At 42.7% G+C, this 18,015-nt stretch overlaps 1 long non-coding RNA gene across 1 annotated transcript; it reads left to right on the top strand.

The window, feature by feature from the left end:
- Positions 1-2,766: 2,766 nt before the first annotated feature.
- On the top strand, positions 2,767-12,871 carry LOC122453655. Its single transcript, XR_006273134.1, has 3 exons — positions 2,767-2,809; positions 5,497-5,499; positions 12,780-12,871. It is a non-coding gene; the product is annotated as an uncharacterized LOC122453655 (long non-coding RNA).
- Positions 12,872-18,015: the final 5,144 nt, after the last annotated feature.

Below are 18,015 nucleotides of genomic sequence, written 5' to 3'. Positions count from 1 at the left end.
ATCCGTGTGGAGTCTGTCATGTGTGGGTTCTAGAGAACCAGGCTGTGTTCTCTCATTGGCTCCCCGCTGGCCTTTACCCACAGGTTTTCATCCACTGTGATTCTTCATGGTGATATGGACCACTGGCCACGACCTCAGTATCCCTGTGAGCTCACTTGTGATACTCAGATTGCAAGGTCCAAGCGTAACCCTACAAAGTCTAAAAGGAAATGATGGGAGGTAAGGTCTTGGAGCCGGAATGTCTCCCCGTTCCCCAGATGACAGTTGTGCTTTGGTGGAGTTCTCTAGCCCGGGCTCTGTGGCGCTCCGGACCACCCCAGGGGCTCTGGCAACCCCTTGGAGTGTAGTGACTATGTCATTGATGCAGAGACCACCACGACTGCTGAATGTCAGCAGTGTCTCTCCCCTTGCACAGCTCCACGCCTCTCCCTTCTGTGCCTCCTGGGAATGCCACTTCCCCTGTCCTTGTGGTTTTCTGGTGGGAAACACAGGCTCCTTCTCTCTGGTCTCTTCTTGTCCACCACCCTCTTCCACAGCTGCCAAGTAGAGGCCAGATGACTGTGCCAAGTATGTGGACGTGATGGCACATGTTCAAACTACCACTGTCCTGGCAGAAGGACCCCTGTAATAAGCCCTTCATACCCTTGAAGTCTTTCGTGCCTCCTCGTTTACAGCGTACCTAAGCAAGGTTTAAATTTGTTGAGAATTTCACAGGCTCTCGGATCTATTGTCTTCTTTTACTGCATTGGCAAAGGAACAGTGTAACGTACTCTTGGCTGGCAGGGGGATAAGGCAATCTGGTCTTTAGAAATATCTGATGTCTTGAAATGTTTCTGAATTATCAAGAATTAAAGCAAGAAAAATGTTTACTGTGTTTGGGTAATAGTTTTGAGTCTTCAGTGTGTACTTCAATAGACCCATTTAAAAATGCAAATTATAGAATGTTTTAGTGTTGCTGTATAAAATAATGAAGAAACTGTATAAAATAGTGAAAGGAGGGAGGGGGCATATGGATACCTATGGCTAATTCTGTATTGCTCTATGACAGAAACCAGCACCATATTGTAAAGCAACTATCCTCTAATTAAAAATAAATTTTTAGAAAGTGACATTAAAGATGATGAACAACTCTATTGCTGATTATTTTAAAAGCCAGCAATAGTGTTCTGTCTTGTTAAATAGCTCGTTAATTTTAATTTTATTTATTGAATTTTTGCCTGTGCTGGGTCTTCGTTGCTTCAGACTTTCTCTACTTGCAGCGAGCAGGGGCTACTCCTTGTGCAGTTTGGGCTTCTCATTGTAGTTCCATAACGAGTTTTCTCGCTGTGGAACGTGAGCTCTGGGCTTGGGGTTTCAGTGGCTGTGGCACATGGGCTCTGTAGACGCAGCACACAAGCTTGTTACTTGTCAGCCTGTGGGATCTTCCTGGATCAAACCCACCTCCTCTGCACTGGCAGGCAGATTATTCTTAATCACTGGACCACCAGGGAAGTCCCAAATAACCTTTTTTTTTTTTTTTTTTTTGAGAAAAACAAAATCTATAAGACCCCAGGGAGTGATTGAGGGTTAGGTTTAACATCCTCTCATTGCAAGATCATGTTATGATGGAGCCCTGCATCCCGCCTGACTCAGCCCTCCTAGATGACCCCTTCTTTCCTCAACGATAAGAAAAGCTCACTGGTGACTTAAGGGAGCAACGTTTGTTGAAGGTGAGTGGTTGGCGAAAAGATATACCTGCCTGGAAAATGATAGCACCAAGCAATTAGATGAGAAAGGGAGTTATGCGTATGGGAGAGAGCAGTGTTTCTAGGTCTTCTCCAGAGGGAATTATTGGTCTTGTGGCAGTTTATTTTCTAACACTAGGGGGAAAAAATTAAAAGGCAACATCTGAACTGTTCCCTCTGGCTAATAATGGTTGTTGTTGGAGAGGCCCTCCCTCCACAGGATGGAGTTTTAATAGTCTCTGGGGCCTGTGCTTAGTTGGGAAGGTGGTGCTACACCTGAGGTCTTTCAGGCTAGCCCAGTTCTTTGTTTCTGTCAGGTTCTTATTATGACATTGCTGCTGCTGCTAAGTCGCTTCAGTCATGTCTGACCCTGTGCGACCCCATAGACGGCAGCCCACCAGGCTCCCCCGTCCCTGGGATTCTCCAGGCAAGAACACTGGAGTGGGTTGCCATTTCCTTCTCCAATGCAGGAAAGTGAAAAGTGAAAGTGAAGTCGCTCAGTCGTGTCCGACTCTTTGTGACCCCATGGGCTGCAGCCCACCAGGCTCCTCCATCTATGGGATTTTCCAGGCAAGAGTACTGGAGTGGGGCGCCATTGCTTTCTCTGTATTATGACACTAGGGGCATGATTTCAGCACTGGTTGAAGCCACTCTCAGCAGCCCAGCATGAAGAAAGGCCCAGAGCAGAATCTCTGTGAGCCCCTCGCCCCATCCCCATGACTGCTGTTTCCTAACCTCCTTTAGCGACAGGACGGGGCACACCAGCTGGTGCAGAATAGGTGGCTTTGAGCAGACGTGGCGGCAGTCTGCAAACACTTGAACGGATGACGTGTGGACAAACTAGATTCGTTTTTGGGAAGTTCCAGCAGCCATGACCAGATTCAGTGGGCAGGCTGGCAAGGAGGCAGATTTGAAATCAGTACGGGAAGACCTTTCTAATGATGCAGACTGTCCCGTAACGGCCTTGAAGTTTCATGCTCGCTCCAGGTGTCAGTGTGCGGTGGATGAGAAGACCAGCCACCAGAAACAACAACACAGAATGGGAACTTCTCTGGTGGCCCAGTGGCTAAGACTCTGCGCTCCCGGTGCAGGGGGCATGGGTTTGATTCCTGGTCAAGGAACTAGGTCGCACATGCCTCAACTAAGAGTTCACATGTTCCAAGTAAAAAGATCCCACATGCTGCAACTAGGGATCCCACTTGCCATTATGAACATTGAAGATTTCATGTGCTGCAGCTAAGACCCAGCACAGCCAAATAAGTAAATAAAAACATACCTAAGGGTAGCTGAAACTATCATTAAAAAAAAAAAAAAAGAGCCAACAGTGAAGGAGATCGGGCACTGCATGGAAGTTTGAATGGGTTGATCACTGCAATCAGTGCCCTTCTTGGCGCTATTGATAAACCATTTAACTATAGGCAATGGAGGGGGACATATAAGAAAAAAAAGTAGAAGAGATGTGAAAGAGTAGTTACTATGTCTTTTTGCCCCAGATTATTAAGCACTTTACTTTTATTGAGCATCTGCTATGTGCCAGGGCTTCCCTGGTGGCTCAGCTGGTAAAGAATCCACCTGCAATGCTGGAGACCTTCATTCGACCCCTGGGTTGGGAAGATCCCCTGGAGAAGGGAACAGCTACCTACTTCAGTTTTCTGGCTTGGAGAATTCCATGGGATGTGTAGTCCATGGGGTCACAAAGAGTCAGACTCAACTGAGAGACGTTCACTTTCACTATGTGCCAGAACATTATATCATTTAAGAGCCAAAAGGCACATGATCCCTGTGTGTCCCCTCTTCTCCAGAATTCTGCAGTTGTTTTTCTGCCCCTCACATGAAGGTCAAGCCCTGTGGTCATCCTCAGTGGCTTCCCATAGGCTGCCCTGAGTACTCATCATATCTGAACTCTTTGATAATATTTTCATGTTCTCATATTGTATTTTCTGTTTCTATCATGGTGCTTGCAACATTAGATTTTAATGGTCAGTTTGTACTGATTGCATTGATTTTTTTCCTCACTAGACTGTAAGCTCTTTGAAAGCAGATCCTCAGTCATCAAATTAATGACTGAGTATCTAGAAACAGTGAATTCTAGTATCTGTTGACTGAGTATTTGATTACTCCTCTCATTTCATCCTGTTCCCAAAAGAAATATCTAAGAGGAATTTATCCTCAAGTTAAGGACCCAAGAGGAAAAATACTGGCATACTCTTTATTCTCCTGACCCTGCCTTTTCAGTTCTAATCACATCCTAACTACCTATCCCATTCATTCTATTCCAGGGGAAGAGCAGAAGGTACTAAAGAGAATGAGGTAGAAAAAAATGCCTAATATTAGAGAAGGGAAAAATCATTTTTTGTGTAACTCAACTAAATGTATTGCCTTCAGCAGCACTAGTGGTAGGATGGGGAGAAAATCCTGCTCCTGATGTTAGCTAGCTGTGTGAACCAGAACTAGTCCTGTGACCACCTTGCTATTTCTTCTCAGTAAAATGAAGAGTTTGCCCAGGCAGCTTTCAGGGGCTCATCTGGTCCATGCGTGCATGCAAAGTTGCTTCAGTTGTGGTCTCTTTGAGACCCAATGGACTGTAGCCCGCCAGGCTCCTCTGTCCATGGGATTCTCCAGGCAAGAACACTGGAATGGGTAGCTGTGCTGTCCTCCAGGGGATCTTCCCGACCCAGGGATCAAACCCTGTCTCCTGCGTGGACAGGTGGGTTCTTCACCACTAGTGCCACCTGGGAAGCCCCTATTCCGGTCCAATACACTGTAAATCATAGTATCTTTTCCCTTCCAAGGTTTTCTGAAGTTCTTTTCCTCTTCGTAGTATTCTCCTGAATAACCAAGAATACAGAATGATACTGATGGGAAACAATATTGAGAGGTGACACTGGAATAAAACTGTATTTGTGATCTGACACATCTAGACTGAGTCCCTGCCTTATGACTTTGGGCAAATTACAATCACCTCCAAGCTGAAGATTCGTGTCCTGTAAAATAGGCGTGCTGTTCTACATTTCATAGGATTGCAGGACTCAGTGAAATAATGGATATGAAGTGCTGATTCTGTACCACAAACATAGTGAGCTCTTGGAAGATGATAGTAGTTCTTATTTGGAAGTGGCCCTCTCTCTGTCTTGCTCTTCTGGCCAACCCCTGAAAGATACCCACACACAAGTCCTAAAGAAGTTACTAGGCATAGGTTTTCTTTATGTGTGTGTGTGTGTGTGTGTGTGTGTGTGTGTACTCCTCAGCATCATTCCTCTTCCATCTAGAATTAGTAGAGGACAGTCAAGGTCCCTTCCTGCTGGGGCAGCCTGCTCCTGTGTGTATAATGGCCAAACGAATAACCCATTTCACAGTGATGGGGGATATATTTATTTTAACATTTGCATAGAAGACAAGAATGCTGCTGGAAGTAGGTGTGGGGTCAGCTATCTTAATATCACATATAATATCACTCTCAGATTGAGATTCTTTTATTTTAAAAAGCTTTGGCTGAGTAGCAGTGACACAGCAGCTCCCACGCCTGACAATAAAGAGACACCTTATAAAAATTTATGAAGTTCAGGTTGTAAAAAACAAACCACACACAGCCAGTCGTAGCATTTCTTATTAAAATAATTTTAAGTTCATTGTCTTCAATGTCGCCTATAATAGAAGCTTGTGCCATGGCTAGATACCTCAACAGCCTGTAAACTTTTATATGGGCTTTTGAAAAGGGATGATAGTTTTATGAGATAGGATTTTCTCATCTCACCAAATTAGATTATTTGAGATAGTGTCCCAGGATGTAAAATTTCAATCCTGAGTAAATCTGTACCTCAGAGACTCTGTGCAGCCTGCTAGCAGAGTGGAAATAGAGTGTAATAAATCTGCCCTGAGCCCATTTCTCTCCATATAGCCCCATAATTCATTCTTTGCTTGGTACCCATGACCACTTTTTCACGGCTAATCAGTCTGTATTCAGACTGGCTTCTCTCAAGTGCAAGGTGTGTGCATGCTAAGTCACTTCAGTCATGTCGGATTCTTGGCAACCCCATGGCCTGTAGCTCCCCGGACTCCTCTGTCCATGGTATTCTCCAGGCAAGAATACTGGAGTGGGTTTCCATGCCCTCCTCTAGGGGATCTTTCCAACTCGGGGATCAAACCTGCATTCTTACATCTCCTGCAGTGGGAGGTGGGTTCTTTACCACTAGCACCTCAAGTGCAGTACTTCCTCCTTGGTCCAGATCGCATCTCTGTCTTGGCATGCTGTACCACTTCTGGGTGGTTTTCAAGAGCCCTGTGCCATCAGGGGCCCAAGATGTTCCTAATCATCCTCTGGTTATAAGGTGGCCTGTTTGTTTACATTATACTTTTTAATTTTATTCTTCTAGTATTTTTGGCTGTGCTGGGGCTTCATCACTGTTGGACTTTTCTCTCATTGTAGCAAGCAGGGGCTGCTGTTTAGTTGCTTTATGTGGGCTTCTTAGTAGAGCAACTTCTCTTGTTGCGAAGCATGAGCTCTAGGGTGCGAGGGCTTCAGTAGTTGAGGCCCATGGGTTCAGTAGTTGTGACTGTGGGTTCCTACAGGCTCAATAGTTGTGGCACATGGGCTTAGATGCTCCATAATGTGTGGGATCTTCCCAGATCAGGGATCAAACCTGTGTCTCCTGCACTGTCAGGCAGATTCTTTACCACTGAGCCACCAGGGAAGCCCTGCTGCAATATACTTTTAAAAAGATATTCTGTTTAAAACAGATTAGATAACAGCATCTCTGAGGACACCTCAGAGATGGGTCCAGTGGGTCCAGTGAGTATTTCAGTTACGCTTTCCCGAGTCTTCTCTGAGGGGACAGAGGAGGAGCTGCCACTAACACAACTAGTTTCTTTATTCCGGTCCCTTCCATCTTATCTATGAGGAATGCCTCTCCATCACTCCTAGGATGTCTCTCTTTCCTTCACTTCAGCATTGTATTGGTTCAGTGGCACCATCATCAAATGCTGCCATAAAACCAAGAGTGGCTGCAGGTAACTTTTAAGGACGTGGGGGAAAAAAAAGTGTAGGAAAATTTCCTCCAAGGTGGAGTCGAGGTTATCAGACTGAACTGGGAATTAAACACATCATTTCCAGTCCCGATGCCACTCTTAATTATTTTTGTGATATTGTCCAAGGGATTTATTTTCATTGGCCCTCACTTCTGTCATGTATAAAACAAGCAGCAGCAATGGCACCTTTTAGGAGAGAAAATTCTATGAATTATAAATTATACAGAATGGAAAATTGTCTTCTCTTCCTCCCTACAATTTAACAACTTATTGTCACAAGATTATGTTAATGGACCTGGGACTTTGGAAGAAGAGTTATCAAGGGCATTGTGCCACCCCACAGGATGTAGGTCGAGCATCACTCAGAAGTGAAGTTGTGTAGAAGGCTGGTTAGCAGTTGTAACAGCCCGGACAAGGAGCAGGGATCCAGAGCAGCAGTTTGATGCAGAATACAAAAAGTGAATGCTCAGTGGGACAGGAAACTAGCAACGTCAATGGCATCCAGTTTGTTAGTTTTAGGGGAAGAGTTATCTTCGTGTCCTTCAGTGATTTTTAAAGACAGTTCATCAAGGAGCTCCTTAAATTTTTTTTCAGAATGCTTTCACCTGAATGTATTCATTCACCTTCTCTTCAACTCCTGAATTTGCTAAGAGCCTCTATTTCTTTCTTTTTTTTCAGTTACAAACATATATATATATATTTCCAGGTTATTTTCCATTATAGGTCATTATAAGATATTGAATACCGTTCCTTGTGTTATATAGGAAATTCTGTCGTTTACCTAGTTCTTGTCTAGCTTTATAGGGGAGGAAGCTGAAGCCCTGAGAAATGCACAAAGTGGTCCAGGCCCCTAGAGGAGGAGCAGCACGGGGCACTCGGCAAGGACAGGGCTCCCAGCCGCTTCAGGCTGCGCCGTGGACCAGCAGCATGACTCAGATCTGCTGAGCCTGAATCTCCATCTTAAAGCTCTGGTTTGCTGCATTTGCACATTAAAGTCAGAGAAGGACAGTCATGAAGTGTAATCTCCCTGTCTACTGAGAGTTCCTTTTTAGCTCCATGCTTCTGAACCCGGCGCAGGCCCTCTGGGTTCATGGAGAAGCCGATCGATAAAGGGAGAAGCATGCACAAGGTACCATGGGACGGCTTCCCGGATTTTATATGTGAAATAAAATAGAGGTATCTAACCCTTACCATCATTTTGAGGGCTTATTTATACAAATATAAATAGATAAGCAGGATATGAAGTACTTATATTTCAATTTAAGACTTTCTAAGTTGGCTCCTGAGCAAACTCCCTTCTAATACCTTATATCTGCAGTCCCATGTGAAAGTATTTAAATATAACAGGACAAGTAAGCAGCATATCTGATTAGACATCTGAGTGATTAGAGTGATTTAAGGTAAATCTTGTATCTCTGTCTCTAAAATGACTATAGGATTCTAAAGCTGTTAGACCACCTAATTTCCAAATTCTGGAAATAGCCGTTCTAGATGTTTTACAAGAATATGACTTTAAAGTGCAAACATCAGAGTAACTGATTAACACCAAATTTGGGAAATAAACATATTACTATTTTGGTAGTCAGCAAGTCATTAACTCATCCAAGAAGATGACTTTCCATAGTCAAGTAAAAGAATGTATTTAGTTCCAGCCATGTGCAAGTGTGGTCAATGGAGCAGATACTGTCTAAGAGGAAAATCTTTGAGCTGTTCTCTTTGTCTTTCATCATCTTGCAAAAGAACTGCTGACTTTGAAAAAGTCCTGCCAGGCACACTACATGACAACTCTTGATAGTGCCAAGATAATTGAATGGGACAGATGAGGGTGAGTCATTTGTTCTGAGATATCCAGGACCAACCACCTTAAACATTTTTCTTTGAATTCTAGGGCACCTGATACCAGGTTGTAAATATGGGATAATGGATGCTTTAGTTCTTGCGTTCCTCAGGAGGTCTCTATGATCCCCCCACATAGGGAAACTCTTGCCAGTTCCCTAGTGTGACCATCTGAAAGGGTCACTTGTGCACATGTTACATCATTCATGGAAGCCTAGGAAATGGAACAAGGGCTGTAAATCTTTACAAATCTGATGTGAAAGATATGGTGTGTGTGATCTATATAGTTCTTTCATGTGAGAGGCAGATGTGACATGCCCTTTGTGTGATGGTTTTATCTTTGATTCCTGTCCCCATCAATTTTTGTGGCACTTGCTCTCGGCTTTACAGGTAGAATGACATTGTTGTTTTGGCTGGCGTATTCTGGGTTGACAGCCTTCACTGACTGCAGCCCTCCCCTGCTGAGATTTTCCATCTCTGGAGGCTGGCATTATATTATGCCACAGTGTGCAGCCCTGGTTCCTTTATTATTTTTGTTTTTCTCTCTTACCTGTTATATTCTCTCTCACCATTCTTTAGATTGCATGGTACCCAGTCAGATCATGTGACTCCCCAAAGAAATAGACATGTCAGTCAGTGGCTGCCAGAGCATACCAATTATGTAGACAAAAATATTCTAGTTTATTCCTCGAGAGTTTCAAAATATTACCACCTTTGGGGGTGTTAGGGTGGTTTCTAGATTGAGATAATCAGTCAGAGTAGAGATAATCAATCTTGTGTGGTGTTGGAGTAGTCAGTATACTTTTGACATAAGAAGAAAGGAAGATCTCTGGTGTGTACATGTTGTACATAGATATTGTACGTGTCACTAAAGCAAGGTTATAAAGAAAGACTATGGAATATATGTCTTCAATATGGTTCTTCAAGTTGAATAGTTTACAGACTGTGTCTTTCGTGAGAGTTATAATTTTACCCAATGCTGTTTATATTTGAAGTATTCTTTGTTATCACATTTTTATTTAAATTCTGAGAGTGATAGGGCTTGACATAAATAGTGTTACATTTTTTAAGACCATAGTTGAACATCCTGTACATGTTTGCATGCTGAGTCGCTTCAGTCTTGTCTGACTCTTTGCGACCCTAGGGACCATAGCCTGCCAGGCTCTTCTGTCCATGGGATTCTCCAGGCAAAATTACTGGAGTGGGTTGCCATGCCCTCCTCCAGGGCTGTGCGTGTTTACATGCCTGTGAAGTCATATTGATTCTTTGTCCTGTCTCCCCTCACTTCTTTGCACTGCGGCTGCTAAGTCACTTTAGTCGTGTCTGACTCTTTGTGACCCCATGGACTGTAGCCTACCAGGATCCTCTGTCCATGGGATTCTCCAGGCATGAATACTGGAGTGGGTTGCTGTTTCCGTCTCTTTGCACTGATATTAAGCCATACAGTTTGATCTTCTTATTCAAACCATTCCTTTAACTGAATAATTATGATGTTTTCACCTTGGTTTCCTTCCTTTTTCTTCTTTCCCTCCTTTTTTTTTTTTTTTTAAGAAATTCACTTTATGTTCCATGTAGGAATAACAATAGCCATAGCACCCAGAGGCCACAGGCTGCTTTACTTGGTGTGATAGTGTTTAAGCGCTTTACATGCACTCTTCCACTTAATACCAAGGCAGGCGCTAACATCATCCCCATTTTACATACAGATGGTGAAACACATGCTTCAGAATTCCGGGGACTTTTCTAGGTCATAAGGCTTGTGACTGATAGAACATGGTCTTGAATTCAGGCTTCAGTGACTCTAGAATCTACCTTCTTTATGACAACCATAATGCAAGAGCAGAAAGGCAATCTAAACATCATCTAGTTCAAATCATTCTTTTCACAGATGAAGAAATAAGTCAAGAGAGGTTACATGCCCCACACTAGGTCATACAACTAGCAAGTGAAAGGGGCAGTTTCAATTGGTGTCTATTTTCAAGGAGGTTACGTAAGCATATTCCATTCTAATAGGATAGCTTGGACCACGTCCTCTCTGGACCAATCCACTGTAACAAGGAGTATGGGCAAACTGTACAGAATTGTTCAAAGTGGCTGCTCCCTCACGCTCCTCTGGGAAGCTGGGAAGATACATAAATAGGATCACTATTTATGTTGTCTTCTAGGCTGTAAGCCTGTTTCTAGCTAGATTCTCTCAAAGTTAGGAAGCAAGTCCCTACTAAGGAATTTTCTATGTTATTAGGACCCCCTTCTCCATTCTGGTCTTCCTAGGTGGTACTAGTGCTAAAGAACCTTCCTGCCAATACAGGAGACATACTAGGGCTCTAATTTGATCCCTGGGTTGGAAAGATCCCCTGGAGGAGGAAATGGCAACCCACTCTAGAATTCTTGCCTGGAGAATCCCATGGTCAGAGGAACCTGGCAGGTTATCGTCCACAGGGTTGCAAACAGCCGGACATGACTGCAGCGATGCTTCTCCATTCAAAGTAGATCAAATCCAGGAGGAAACCAGCCTGCCTTCGTTCTTTGCTCAGTCCGCTCTCCATGCCCTGCCTCTAGGTTGAAGGTGGATTGAGTTTGACAGATGGAAAACCAGCAGCAGTCCTGAGCCTGGCTGCCAAATGGGACAGAGGAGGCAGTGATCTGATGGGTTCTGGCATTAAACTGAAAGTGTAGAACATTGATGCACAAATGAAGGCAATGAATGGTGAGCCTCCTGAGGAAAGAGTGATATTTTTCACTACTGAAGGAACCATCTTGAAGGTTTGGAAAAGGGAAAAGACAGCTGCTGGGGAAGGTATTGCTTTCTAGATCATGATTTAACTTGTAGAAGGGCCTTCAGCATAGATGTGTGTCCCAATTGGACTTGTTTTTTAATAGTGTATTTTTCTGACCACGAAACTAAACTGATTCAAGAAAAGCATGAGGAAAGAAGTTGCGATTCACTGAGACACACATGTAGATGCAATGCTGGTTCACTTGATACAGTTGTGTTTTACTCTAGACATCCATTTCCCTTCCCTTTCCAGGCCTCTGTGCTGTCTTTGCCTCAGGGCACGGTTGTACAGTGGAGATGAGAGCAGAAGCTGCCCAAACTAGAAGAGAGATGGGCTCTGGTGTTCTAAAAGCTCTTAGAAGGGACTAGATCCTCTAAGGGAAGAGCAGTAGGGACCTTGGGGAAGGATAAGCAGGACAGTGTAAAAGGACAGAAAAAGAGAGGTGGATTTCCTGAGGTTAGTGGATTTAATGCTCTGTGTTTTGGAGCACTCCAGGACTGTAGTGGAATTTGATCATAGGGAACCTAAGTATTTTCCTTGCTGAGTGCTGTACTTAGTCGCTCAGTCGTGTCCCACTCTTTGAGACTCCATAGACTGTAGCCTGCCAGGCTTCTCTGTCCATGGGGATTCTCCAGGCAAGAATACTGGAGTGGGTTGCCATGCCCTCCTCCAGGGGATCTTCCCAACCCGGGGATCGAACCCAGGTCATTCACATTGCAGGCAAATTCTTTACTGCCTGAGCCACCAGGAAGCCCAAGGTATTTTCCTTACCAGCCTTATAAGGAATCCTGCAGTATGTGAAGCAGGTCCCCCAGCACCAGAGTCCATGAGACTTCTTTCAGAAATGCAAATCTAAGCATGTTTCCCAGAAAAAAGTTCCTTCAGTGACTTCCTGTCTGTAGGAGATGCAGAAAAGTATTCTAGGCAGTCAAAACTGCCTGTGTGAAACTATGAAGTTCATGACACATGTACTCTGCACAGGTGGCTTTCTTCATCTGGATAGCAAGGTTGTTGATGAGCAGCTGGAGGGATGGGCAAGGGCCTTCATGGGTGGCCTTGACTGCCATCTGGTGGAGTCTCCATAGGCCAATGTTTTCAAATGTTTTCTTAGGAGCATACATAATTTTTAAAATAATAAAAATCTTGCACAGAAGCCATGAACTCTCATACCATGCCCTCCCCTACATAGCCTTGCCACTCTTGAGATGTCTCTGTGTGACCATGACTATGGATAATAGGGAAGCCAGTATCTTATCAGATTTGGGATTTAAAATGATGACCATAATGGTGGTATGAATATACATCGAGGGGTAGAGATGGATAATGCTAAACGGGATGCAAAGAGACCAAGGTAGTGAGAAGAAATTTGTGAATACATATTGGTAGATCCAGTGGTTAAGACTCTGTGCTCCTAAAGCAGGGGGCCAGAGTTTGATCCTTTGTCAGGGAATTAGACCCCAAATGCCGCAACTGAGACCTGGCACAGCCAAATAAATAAATAAAAATAAATTAAAAAAAAAAAACAAATTGGCAATGTAAAAATAACTTCATTTACCTATGAATTTCAGTTTTTATTGTGAGCCTTATTTGATTTGATGGTTGAAATTCAGTTTTAATTCATGGTTACTCTCCTACTCTGAATTAGATCAAATTTTAGGGGAGTGTTTTAATACCTAGTAAAAACCACTTCTTACTCAATGCTTAATTATGGAGGGAGCAGGACTGTTAACAATTTCACACATTTAATTACTGTAGTAATCCTGTATAACCTGTACTATTATTATCTCTATCTTATGTATTAGGTCTATAAAATTGAGTACTTTGCCAGAGTCCAATAGCTCTTAATGGTTAGAGCTAGGATTGGAACCCAGATAGCCTGCCCCCTAATATGTGCCAGTATCTTTGTTCTTAACCAGTGAAGTTATGATGTGGAAGCATCCATGGGGAGGGTGCCATTTTGTCCTTCAGTATGATCAGTTCTCTCTGGCAATGTCTTGCCATTGCATCTTTTTTCTTCATCCCATCTGGATCTCGGACATCATTCATGCAGGTTGCTCTGGATCTTCTGGAAGGATTCATTCAGCTATTCACAATCTATACCACATTTGTAAGAAACTCTTTGAGGCTGTCTAGGACTGCATCTACCTAGAGCAGTGGTCTCCACTGCAGTTTTGCCTCCAGGGAAATTTGGCAGGGCCTGGAAATGTTGTTGGTTGCCCAAACTGAGGGTGGGGATTACATTACTGGAATCTAGTGGGTAGAGGCCAGGGATGCTAATAAACATCCTGCCACACACAGGACAGTCCCCACAACACAGAATTATTGGGGACAAAATGTTCACAGTGCCAAGGTTGAGAAACTCCAACATAGACGTGAAATTACATTTCAGCCATTTCGTTGACAAAGTCTTGCTTTATTCCCAGCCCTCCATCTTCCCAGGAAGACATAGATTCCCTTGGTTCTTAGGTCCACCAAACCTTCTGTGTTCGTTGTGACTTTCCCCTCCATGATGGCTCAGTTTGGGGCTGTTAAGTGGGCTGACACCTGGCCCCCTTTTCAGGTACCCACTTCAGTTGAGACACTCTGCTTACCTTTTGGCTGTTTCCCTCTCCCTTCCTTTTATCTCGTCTGAATGTAAGAAGTTTTGCTCTTATTCATCATATTTTTCCAAATCTGTTGCCCATGAGTTCTCCTAACATTTGAAACAAACTGTAAGAATTGATTACCTTTTCCTCTGCTTTATGCTATATAATCTCTGTCCTGGGGACAATAAATACAGAAAAGTCAGCAGACTGAACGAAGTTTTACAGAAATGCAAGGAAAACCTTCATTTGTCCATGTCAGCATTTTGCAGTCTATATTCTGAGGTACCCCACTGTCCCTGGAGAAGTCACTAGATTTTTATGAGAAGGAAGAACTAATGCATGTGTTCCCTCCTCTCTAGGAATTCACACGTGGGTATAAACAAACCATTTACCTTTGTTTATTCCACGACTTCCACAAAGCGTTTGACCAGAAAGCTTTCCTTTTTTCATGGAGTCCCCAAGAACAGCTTGTACATAATTTTGAGAAATGCTAGTCTATGTGATAAGTGTGACCTTTATCTCAAAGCATTGGTGGAGAAAAGAGGACAGTCCTAGAGATGTTAGAAGTTAGACTCCACAAGACTTGATGAATGAACGGTCCTGGGAGGTAAAGAAGCAGGAGAAATCATTGAGAGAATGATAGAAATCTCAAGATTGAAGGAACAAATTTTGTATCATTCTTTATGTATCGCCAAGTACTAGGCACCAGGGATTTTAAAAAGTGCAAAACACAAAATGACAGGCCTGGGCTTATCTCCCTCCTGAATTACTGTGATGGCTTTCTAAGTGGTCTCCTACATTTCCTTCAGTGATGCTTCTAATCTCAACATCACAAAGTGACCAAAGGAACCTTTCAAAACACAGATGTAATCATGGCATTGCTCTGATCAAAAAACCTCTATGACTCAGTTTTGCACAGAGACAACCCAGATTCCTTTTCATAGTGTTCAGAGGCCCTTGTTAAAATCTTCTTGAATATGGATTTAGCTTGGGGTGGTGAGAAATGAGCAGCAGCTCTTATTAAACAGATCTTGCCTTGCACAGCCAGTATCTATCTGCTGCATGCTTTTAGGGAGTCTGGGGGACAAGACAAGCTGTCCTGGGGCCCTTGCATCTGCTCCTGCCTCATGTGGATGCCTCACTTCTGTATGTTTTATAAATATATCTTGAAAAGTGAAAGTGAAAGTTGTTCAGTTGTGTCTGACTCTTTGCGACACCATGGACTACAGTCCATGGAATTCTCCAGGCCAGAATACTGGAGTGGGTAGCCTTTCCTTTTCCAGGGGATCTTCCCAACCCAGAGATGGCACCCAGGTCTTCTGCATTGCAGGCAAATTCTTTACCAACTGAGCTATCAGGGAAGCCCTGTAAATATATCATAGTTTAATCTTAGAGAGGGAGCATGTGTGTTCCTGTCTCTGCCCATGTAGGAGTCTTCTCTTTGTCCCTCCAGATCCACTTTCACCCTTGTCCACTTGTTTCTCTACACGGGGAGGCTGACCTGAATGGACCGAATCTGTGGTATCCCTTGGCCACTGTCTTATAGTTGGGTCTGGTTAATGGAAAATACCAACAGGAGAGAGGAGAGAGTGAATAGAGTGACATCAGAGTACATATTCCCTGGATCCCTCTCTGCAAGGGCCCCACAGTCTGGCTGTGTCCTCTGCTGACCAGGGCTTCTCTCCAGATAGTCTCCGCCATGGCCTTCCCCTCCAGGTTGGAGTAACTGCTTTCTCTCTGGTGGTGGTAACATCCATTCTGCTTTAACTTCTGCCTCCTGCATATCCTTATGGTTCCACTATGCCCAGATTATATACTTATAAATAGTCCCTTAAAAATAAATCATCTTCAAATATTTTCCCAAACTGAAAGGTGCATTTCTTTCCCTTTGGGACCCTAACTGATGCAGTTGACCATCTGCAACACTTAGATTTTTGAGTGTCTGTAAATGGTAAAGATTTACATGGTAAAGAATTAGACAAAGACACGTCATAAAATGTCCATTTTTGTATTTTACCTCATCATTTCAAATGGTACCATAAATTATAAAAAGGAATATTAAATTTAAAAGTAACTTTGAATAAGGATAATATTCATTTTCTGATCAAGAAAGGCCATTTCTTTTTTAAAATTTATTTATTTTTTATTGAAGGATAATTACTTTATGGAATTTTGCTGTTTTCTGTCAAACCTCAACATGAATCAGCCATAGGTATACATATATCCTCTCCCTTTTGAACTTCCCTCCCAACTCCCTCCCCACCCCACCCCTCTAGGTTGTTACAGAGCCTCTGTCTGAGTTTCCTGAGTCATACAGCAAGTTCCCGTTGGCTCTCTATTTTACATATGGTAATGTAAGTTTCCATGTTACTCTTCCCGTAAACCTCACCCTCTCCTCCCCCTCCCCATGTCCATAAGTCTATTCTCTATGCCTGTTTCTCCATTGTTGCCCTGTAAATAAATTCTTCAGTTCCATTTTTGTAGATTCCGTATATATGCATTAGAATACACTGTTTATCTTTCTCTTTCTGACTCACTTCACTCTGTCTAATAGGTTCTAGATTCATCCACCTCTGACTCAAATGCATTCCTTTTTATGGCTGAGTAATATTCCATTGTGTATATGTACCCAACTTCTTTATCCATTCATCTATCGATGGACATCTAGGTTGCTTCCATGTTCTAGCTGTTGTAAATAGTGCTGCAGTGAACAATGGGATACATGTGTCTCTTTCAATTTTGGTTTCCTCAGCGTATATGCCTAGAAGTGGGATTGCTGGGTCATACGGTGGTTTTATTCTTAGTTTTTTAAGGAATCGCCATACCGTCTCCCATAGTGGCTGTATCAATTTACATTCCCACCAACAGTGCAAGAGCATCCCCCTTTCTCCACACCCTCTCCAGCATTTATTGTTTGTAGACTTTTTGACCATTCTGACCAGTGTGAGGTGATATCTCATTGTAGTTTTGATTTGCATTTCTCTAATAATGAGCAATGTTGAGCATCTTTCATGTGTTTGTTGGCCATCTGTATGTCTTCTTTGGAGAAATGTCTGTTTAGGTCTTTTTCCCACTTTTGGATTGCGTTGTTTGTTTTTCTGGTATTGAGTTGTTTGAGCTGCTTGTATATTTTGGAAATGAATGCTTTGTCAGTTGTTTCATTTGCTATTATTTTCTCCCATTCTGAGGGTTGTCTTTTCACCTTGCTTCTAGTTTCCTTTGCTGTGCAAAACCTTTAAGTTTAATCAGGTCCCACTTGAAATTTACTTTTGTTTTTATTTCCATTACTCTAGGAGGTGGGTCATACAGGATCTTGCTTTGATTTATGTCATTGAGTGTTCTGCTTATATTTTCCTCTGAGTTTTATAGTTTCTGGTCTTCTATTTAGGTCTTTAATCCATTTTGAGTTTATCTTTGTGTATAGTGTTAGGAGGTGTTCTAATTTCATTCTTTACATGTAGCTGTCCAGTTTTCCCAGCGTGATTTATTGAAGAGGCTGTCTTTGCCCCATTGTATATTCTTGCCTCCTTTATCAAAAATAAGGTACCCATAGGTGCATGGGTTTATTTCTGGGCTTTCTATCTTGTTCCATTGATCTATATTTCTGTTTTTGTGCCACTACCGTACTGCCTTGATGACTGTAGCTTTGTAGTATAATCTGAAGTCAGGAAGATTGATTCCTCCAGCTGCATTCTTCTTTTTCAAGACTGCTTTGGCTATTCGGCATCTTTTGTGTTTTCATATGAATTGTGAAATTTTTCGTTCTAGTTCTGTGAAAAAGGCCATGGGTAATTTGATAGAGATCACATTGAATCTGTAAATTGCATTTGGTAGTATAGTCATTTTCACAATATTGATTCTTCCTAGCCAGGAACATGGAATATCTCTCCATCTGTTTATGTCATCTTTGATTTCTTTCACTAGAGTCTTATAGTTTTTGGTGTACAGTTCTTTTGTCTCCTTAGGTCAAGTTTATTCCTAGATATTTAATTCTTTTTTGTTGCAGTGTTGAATGGGGTTGATTCCTTAATTTCCCTTTCTAATTTTTCATTGTTAGTATATAGAAAT

The sequence above is a fragment of the Cervus canadensis genome, chromosome 15 (genome assembly GCF_019320065.1).
Source record: "Cervus canadensis isolate Bull #8, Minnesota chromosome 15, ASM1932006v1, whole genome shotgun sequence".
NCBI lineage: Eukaryota > Metazoa > Chordata > Mammalia > Artiodactyla > Cervidae > Cervus > Cervus canadensis.
Note: the sequence above shows the minus strand (reverse complement) of the source record. Positions and strands in the feature narration are given on the sequence as shown.